This window comes from Sus scrofa, chromosome 2 (assembly GCF_000003025.6).
Source record: "Sus scrofa isolate TJ Tabasco breed Duroc chromosome 2, Sscrofa11.1, whole genome shotgun sequence".
NCBI lineage: Eukaryota > Metazoa > Chordata > Mammalia > Artiodactyla > Suidae > Sus > Sus scrofa.
Genome location: NC_010444.4, coordinates 125118912 through 125126990, shown reverse-complemented (window position 1 = coordinate 125126990; position 8079 = coordinate 125118912).

The window sequence follows — 8079 nt, the reverse complement described above, 5'->3', positions numbered from 1 at the left end:
AAATGGAAACACTGAAGTTAAATGACCTACACAAGATTACTTCAGTGTTTAAGCTAGGACTTTATCCTTAAACCATTAAAATATCTTAAACCATTAAAATATACCTACATTTGGTTTGACTAAAATTGAATAACTAATAAAACAACTTTCAGGTTTCTTTAATCTTTAGAGTATAAAAGCATGTGGGTTTCAAGTGATCTCTCAGATTTTTTTCCCCATCTACAAGGGCCATGGAAAAAACATTTAAGAACTGATAAACCAGAAGAACACTTCTGATAGAGAGTGAGAAGATGGAGAGACAGAAGAATGTGCTTGTATTTCTATACCTGACTGGTAGCAGTGGTGAGAGAACAGGGCAAGGATTCATACCTCAGAGGACAAAGGGAACTTTTATGTAAGAAGAAAAAAGAAAAGACATAATAAAAGAGATTAACTCCCAAGGAGGCAGGAGCTCAGGGTGTTGATATTTTATGATTATCTTCATGTCCCTTATTAGTACTCACTGCAGTGGGGCCACTCAGAAGAGTTTCATGTAGTTTTAAAATAATTTAAGTCACAGTTTTATACAGTGATCGTAATAATCAATCAACAATTTCAAAACACTTAAAATGAATATATTTCCCAAATGTGCTGTTTTTATCTTCCAGACTAGGCAAGTTAGCTCACATAACATTACATAAAGAGTTCTAATCATGAAATAATTAGGCATTTTAAAATAAGCATCTGATAAAATGTAGTTGCTTGGGAATTTGGTAATAAGCTTTAATTATCAGAGTTGCCATGGTGATTAGTTTAATTATAATGTTATTTCTGAAGTATTCTGGAACAGTACTTAATTATTTTCTAGTATAACTCCCCAGTGTCTCAGTTCAAGAAATGGCAATATAATATTGAAAGATTTAATACTATGTGTAATTTAAAAGCGGAATTAATAATGGCTATAACCCAATAAGATAACTAAGGACCTGGCCACATCACATAATTACTAATTATGATCTTGTAAATAATTCTTGATAGAGTTAACTACACTAAATGTTTTTTATAATTATATTTGATAGCAAATTATTAAGCAAAGTTAATCTTACAGTTTACTGCCAACACAGAAAAAAACCTAAACAGATAAGTATTCAATCCTATAAATTTTTAACTTCAAACAAATTAATATCTGCCACATAATTTTTTTCTACTTAAAATGTATCTAAAAAGTATCTAATAATGAAAATTGAAATATTTCGTTTTGTTTTCTATTTAACATTTTATTTTTCTTATATTTTAATTCAATACATAAGTAAGATCTATGAGTAAGATAATACTACTGTGTTGCCATAGTAATAGCTTACAAATCTGTCTCATGCATTATACAATGAGATTCTTTAGTACATGGATACTAGTCAGGTTCTTAACCTGTTGAACCAGAACAGGGAGTCCCTGGCTTATAATTAAATATACCTATGAAATGTGACAGAACACTGTAAACCAGCTGTAATGGAAAAAATAAAAATCATTATATATAAAAAACATACATTTGTACAATGAAACCCTTATCTATATTAACAAGATATCAGAACTAAGGTAATAGTGTTTCTATAGACTATTTTCTGTAATTTTCTTTGTTTTTGACAGGATAATTTTGGAACTGGTCTGAGCCCTCAAAACTAGTTGAATTTCAATGCTATTTCAGTATGGGGGATAAAAAAAGGTAATTTTGTTTCACATCTCAAAATACAGCATTGCATACTAGGGAAGGTGGCATTTGTGCACAATAAGACACATTTTAGATTAATTAAAAATTCTAATAGCTCCCACCAAGAAGAATCAACATATACAATATCTCTCCAACATCCACACTGTCTTAGCTCTAGTAGGCTTGACTGCAGATGCAGTAGAGTGGTAGCCTAGGTTTAATCCAGGCTACTTTCCTGTAGTATTTAAGCAAGGTTCACATTTGCCTATGGGTGGTACATGAACACTACTGTCAGCTAAGAAAAGATCAGTTCCTTGCACATATGTGCAGATCTGAAGACAGGATCATCATGGTCTCATATGAGCAAAAGGTCTATTTAGATTTTTTGCTAGTGCATGTTGTTGGCATAGCTATACGAGAAGATGAAGGGTCTCCTCAATTACTAGCTTAAAACAAAGGGCACAGAGAATGAAAGAGAAAAGTATGTGGTGAAGTTCAAACAAAGGAATGTATCAACCAGCCAATGTGAATTAAATCATAAATTCTCTATTATATATGGAACTTAGCTTTTCTGCCACAAGATTTGAGTAGGAGTTCCCATCATGGTGCGGTGGAAACGAATCCGACTAGGAACCATGAGGTTGTGGGTTCAATCCCTGGCCTTGCTCAGTGGGTTAAGGATCTGGTGTTGTGGTGAGCTGTGGTGTAGTTCGCAGATGCGGCTCGGATCCGGCATGGCTGTGGCTATGGAGTAGGCCAGCGGCTACAGCTCTGATTTGACCCCTAGCCTGGGAACCTCCATATGCCCTGGGTGCGGCCCTAAATAAACAAAAAGAAAAGGAAAAAAGACACACACAAAAAATAAGGTTTGAGTAGATGACATACAGCTGGTAAATATGCATATGTAGAAGCTGAAGAGCTATGGGAGCCAACTCATCAGCCAGAATAGCAGCATAGGGATGAGGATGATATTAAGTTTGTTCTGTCTGTTAGCTTACATAATCATGCATGTTGTATATAAAGAAATCTAAATAGCAACTCCTGGAAGTTATCCAAGTGTTTAATTTTTGTTGTTCAATTCATAAAGTAAGTGTCTTTTCACAATATTCATTTTTAACACTCAGAAATTTTCTCTTTTCCCTGGCATGTAATAAGAATTTACTAAAAGTTAGTTATTATGATTAATATTATTACAGCATTTACTCTATGAAGGACGTGATAAAAAAGATAAAGATATGTAATTTGTGCATGTGCCAATACAAGGTCTTGCAACCTAGTTAAGAAGACCAAACAGAGAGGCTAAAAAAAATCATTACATTGCAATCTGTTTAAAAGAGGAGGGGGGAAATCACTAAGTTATGAAAGAAATTGCCAAAGAATGAAATACTTCAGTAGAAACTTTAGGGATGACTTATAGCTAAGAAGAACTTGAAATGAATTTAAAAGAGAAACATAGGTATTGAGGACAAAGTTTACCAAACTTGAGTAAATATTCCATATTTAATAAGACCAGAAATGTAAAGATAATGACTGTAATGTATATTTAAGGTAGCAAGATAGTCAAATATATAATTTAATAGCAAATGTTTTGTCCCAGGGTCTTTGCTCATATTTTTACTACTTGATATATCCTTTTATATCATAGGCTGGGAAGCAGGCTATACATATAAAAAAAATGAAATTGAACCTTATTTTATACCGTACACAAAAAATCAACTCAACATGGATTCAAGACTTAAATGAAAGATCCAAAATTTTCAAACTCTGAGAAAAAAAGAAAAGTTTTCTTGAAATTTATCTGGGAGATTATTTTTTTGGATAATAACACCAAAAGGATAGGCAGCAAAAATTAAAATAGACAAGCAGAATTACCTCAAACTAAAGGACACCTGCAAGACAAATGAATGTGTCAATAGAGTGAAATGACAACTTAAAGAATGGAAGAAAATATTTGCAAAGCCCTCATCTGAAAGTGTTAGTCTCCAAAATATATAAGAAACTCCTACGTCTTAATAGCAAAAGCCAGATGATTTTATTTTAAAATGGGTACAAGAATTGAATAGGCATTTCTTCCAAGAAGACATAACAATAATCAACAGGTATATGAGAGCATCATAAATTATCAGGTAAATACAAATTAAAAACACAATAAGCTATCACCTCATGTGTATAATAATGGCTATTATCAAAAAGACAAGAAATAACAAGTTCTGAGTAGACTATGGAATAAAGTGAAGAACTGTTGTACACTGTTGATGGTAATTGTAAATAGGCACAGCAATTACGGCAAATGACATAGAGATTCTTCCCAAAAAAAAAAAAAGAACTATTTTATGATTGAGCAATCCCACTTCTGGGTACATATCTAAGGAAATATAATCACTGTCTCAGATTTGCATTTCCATGTTCATTGTAGCATTATCCACGATAGTAAAATATGAAAAGTTCATAAAGAGATGAAGAAAATATGTATGTATATTTATGTGTATGCACTTGCAATGGGTTCAACCTTAAGAAAAAAATAAATTTCTGGCATTTGTAACAAAATGCATGAACTTGGAGGATACTAAATGAAATAAGCCAGGCACATAAGGATAAATACTGTATGACTTCATGATATATGAAATATATATATAAATTTCTAATTACCAGGAACTTGGAGGAGGAAAAATGAAATAATATTAGTTAAAGGATCTCAAGTTTCAAATATATGATGAAGAAATTCTCTAGTGCACAGCAGTGTGACTGTAATTAACAATAATGTATACTTTCAATTTGTTTAGACAGTAAACCTTAAGTGTGCTCAAATGTAGAGAAGGCAGGGAGAGAGGGAGGAAAAAAAAAAAGGAAAGAAAGGATGACAGAAAGAAAGGAAGAAAAAGGCAGAAGGAGGGAAGATTTAAAAAGAAGTAGAGAAGGGAAGGGGGAATAAAGGAAAGAAAATGGTAACCAAAATAGTAAGTTGTGGTATATACACGGAATCAAATATTATTCAGCCATAAAAAGAAGGCAATACGGCTATATGCAAGAATATGGATGAATCTTTATGCTCAGTGAAATAAGGCAGAACAACAAACACTTCATGATTCCACCTACATGGGGAATCTATAATAGTAATACTTATGGCAATGAAAGCTGAATGATTGTTTCCAGGAGCTGGAGAGAAAGAAATGAGTTGCTATTGAGCATGCATAAAGTTACAGAATAAGTTATAGAAATCTTGTATGGCAATGTGCTTACCATTGAAAACACTGTACTATACAATTAAACATTTATATATAAAAGGTAGAGCTCATGTTATTGATTTTTACCACAATAATAAATTTTTTAAAAGTCTTTGCTATTATAATGCGCACTAGGCATAACAACAGAAAGCTTACTGCTATTTCTGCAATTGAACTATACTATACCAGAACTCATAGTTTACGGGGTCCTTGGCTGGGGTATAAAAAATGCTCATATTTAGGTATACAAAAATAAAAGCATAAAATATTTTTACAGCCTACAGATCACATTAAATTCTGTTCATAAACAGAAGCAAAGAATATATGATTTTTGCCACTTGAAAGGGATATTATTAAAAATCCCTATGACTGTGATGAAATAACATAAAAATTGAAATCTATATAAAGCTGTGAGATGTTAACATGTTTTTTTCTCATAGATATACAGATTAGAATTTAGTAATGGGTTTTCATAGTATTCTGAATAATGAATTTTCATTTTAGACTTTTTCTCAGAAGAACTTAAACAACTGTAGATAATTAGAAATGTGTAATTATACATAATTTATTATTCAGTGAAAAATGGGAATGATCCATAATGTGTCTGTCACATATGAAAAATGTAATACATAATTTAATATGTCATAGTCATAGATTAATGAACTTGAATCATCTGGCAGTAGCATTTCCATCCATAAGTTATCATGTTGGGGATAGAGCTCAAATTCAAGGCATAAAGAAATCTGAGGCACCAATAAATCAAATTGAAAGACAATATGTACTATACTATAATGTGACAGAAGATATTGGGGGAAAAAAGCCTTTGCATAGCACTGTCTTTTCAAAAATCAATCCAAATAATGACAAGAATAAAAGGAAAAATTTGTCTTCAATTAGGAAATGGTCACATGCCAAACCATAAGATACTTAGAATAACTGATAAATACAAGGAAATTTGCACCAAATATAGGAATAATAGCAATAGCAGAGTATAGGCTAGTAGAGACACATAGGGCACAGAATAGGTGGAATATATGCAACGGCTTATCCAGAGTTCCCATACTTGGTGAGGTCTGGTATCATTAGCCTATGAAAACCTTTCTGTAGCAAAAGGGAAGGTGAAATGAAGTGAGTAATGAATCATGTTGACCTATGCAAAGTTAGGCAGTAAACAGCTTTACAGGTGCCAATCATAGAAAACCAAATAAATATGAATCAATGCTAAGTCAAAACACACTTAAACCAGTAATATAAAGGGTTTTATCAGCAGAGCAGAGAGAGCATCCTTATATTCCAGTGGAAGGGCATCCCACCATATGCTGAATTAACACAAAAATATATAATACTACATGTTTTCTTAACATGCTTAATAAATCCAAAAACAAGACTTCATCAAATTGTTTTAAAATATATTTCAAAAGCGGTGGTTTGCAGCATAGGAGTGCCAACCAGTTGTGGACGGAAATGATTGATGTGAGTTGGTCTTGTCAATGAAAACTTTGTTAGGAAGTATTCCTAATACTGTGTTTTGCACAACGTTTAGAAGATACATGGCTAGAAAGTAAATAAGCCAATGTCAAAGAAGTGAAAGAATAGAAACAAATCTATACTAGAAATAAAGAATATAACAAACTTGAAAATACTTAGGTGGGACACACAGCATAAAGTTTAAAAGTCAGGCATAGATATCGGACTTCTGGTTTTAAGTAATTCAAGTGAATCCAGTTAATTCATTGATAACAGTGTATATTGCTTCATCCTATATTTCTTTGTTCTCTTGCTATAATTTCTTGATTCAAGAATATTTTACAGTGACAAAGAGTATTTCTTGTTCATTGTCTATTTTCGTGTTTTGTTAAAATTTAAACTCACTCTAAAGGATACTAGTCAGTGTTCTACAAAGAGAATAAAAGCAACATGATTTGAAAGACAGCCAAAAAGGAAAGAATTTTCCTGCAGGCAGCTTTGTCTATATGCCCAGCACACAAGTACCCCAAGGCACTGTCCAGAGAAATAAATATTTCTCAGAATATAGCTATATCAATCTATCTATATTGATATAGTTAGATATTTCTCCCCCAAGAAATTACTGAACTCTTGTTATTTTTTGGAGTTTTTAACCAAGAACAGATGTTAAGTTTATAAAATGCCTTTTTAACTTCTATGGAGATAATTGCATAATTTTCCAATTAATATAGAAAATTATTTGAATAATTATAGAATTCCTAAATAAGCCATACCTGTTAATAGTATATCATATTTAAAGGATGCTATTGAATTTATTTGCTGTCTGTTTAGTACTATTTTCCTTGGATTTTGATAACAGTGTATTTGATGGTGCCTTCAAAAAATTAAAGCTCGTCTCCCCGTTCAAATTGTTTAAATTTAATTGAAAATTTTATTTCTTAGAAGTTTAATAGACTTCCCCATCAAAATATTTAGGTGCTGTTTTTGGAGAATACCTCAATAATTTTCTCTATTTTATTTATTGTGATTGGTGAGTTTACTTTCTGTGTTCCAAGGTCATTATATTTTCTTATAAAGTTATATATTCCATTGATATTAAAATTTATTTGAATAGTAATCAATATTATCTCCTAAGAGTCTTTTACTTAAAGCCAGCTTTTTGGTATGTTATTTCCCTATAAGCATGTCTTATTTTGTAATTTATCCTTTTTCTTTAGTTCTTACATTAATTTATTACTGTTGCCATATTTTTGTTTTCTAATTTTAAAATATCTATTTTTACCTTTAATAAGCTTTATTATTTTTTCTTTGGATTTATTTCATTGTTGTTCTCACTTCAGCTGTTTGTTCAATTCACTTATTTTCATTGTATTGTTTACTAATATATGCACTTTAGAGAATAAATGCTCATCTGCTTTGTTTAGGACTGCACTGCAGAGTTTTTAAGAATCCTAACACTGAAGGAGTTAGCATTGTGGCACAGCAGAAATGAATCTGACTAGGAATCATGAGGTTGCGGGTTCAATCCCTGGCCTTGCTCAGTGGGTTAACGATCTGGTGTTGCCGTAGGTCACAGGCACTGCTTGGATCCCAAGTTGCTGTGGCTGTGACATAGGCTGGCAGCTGTAGCTCTGATTATACCTCTAGCCTGGGAACCTCCATATGCTGTGTGTATGGCTCTAAAAAACAAAAAAAAAAGAACCT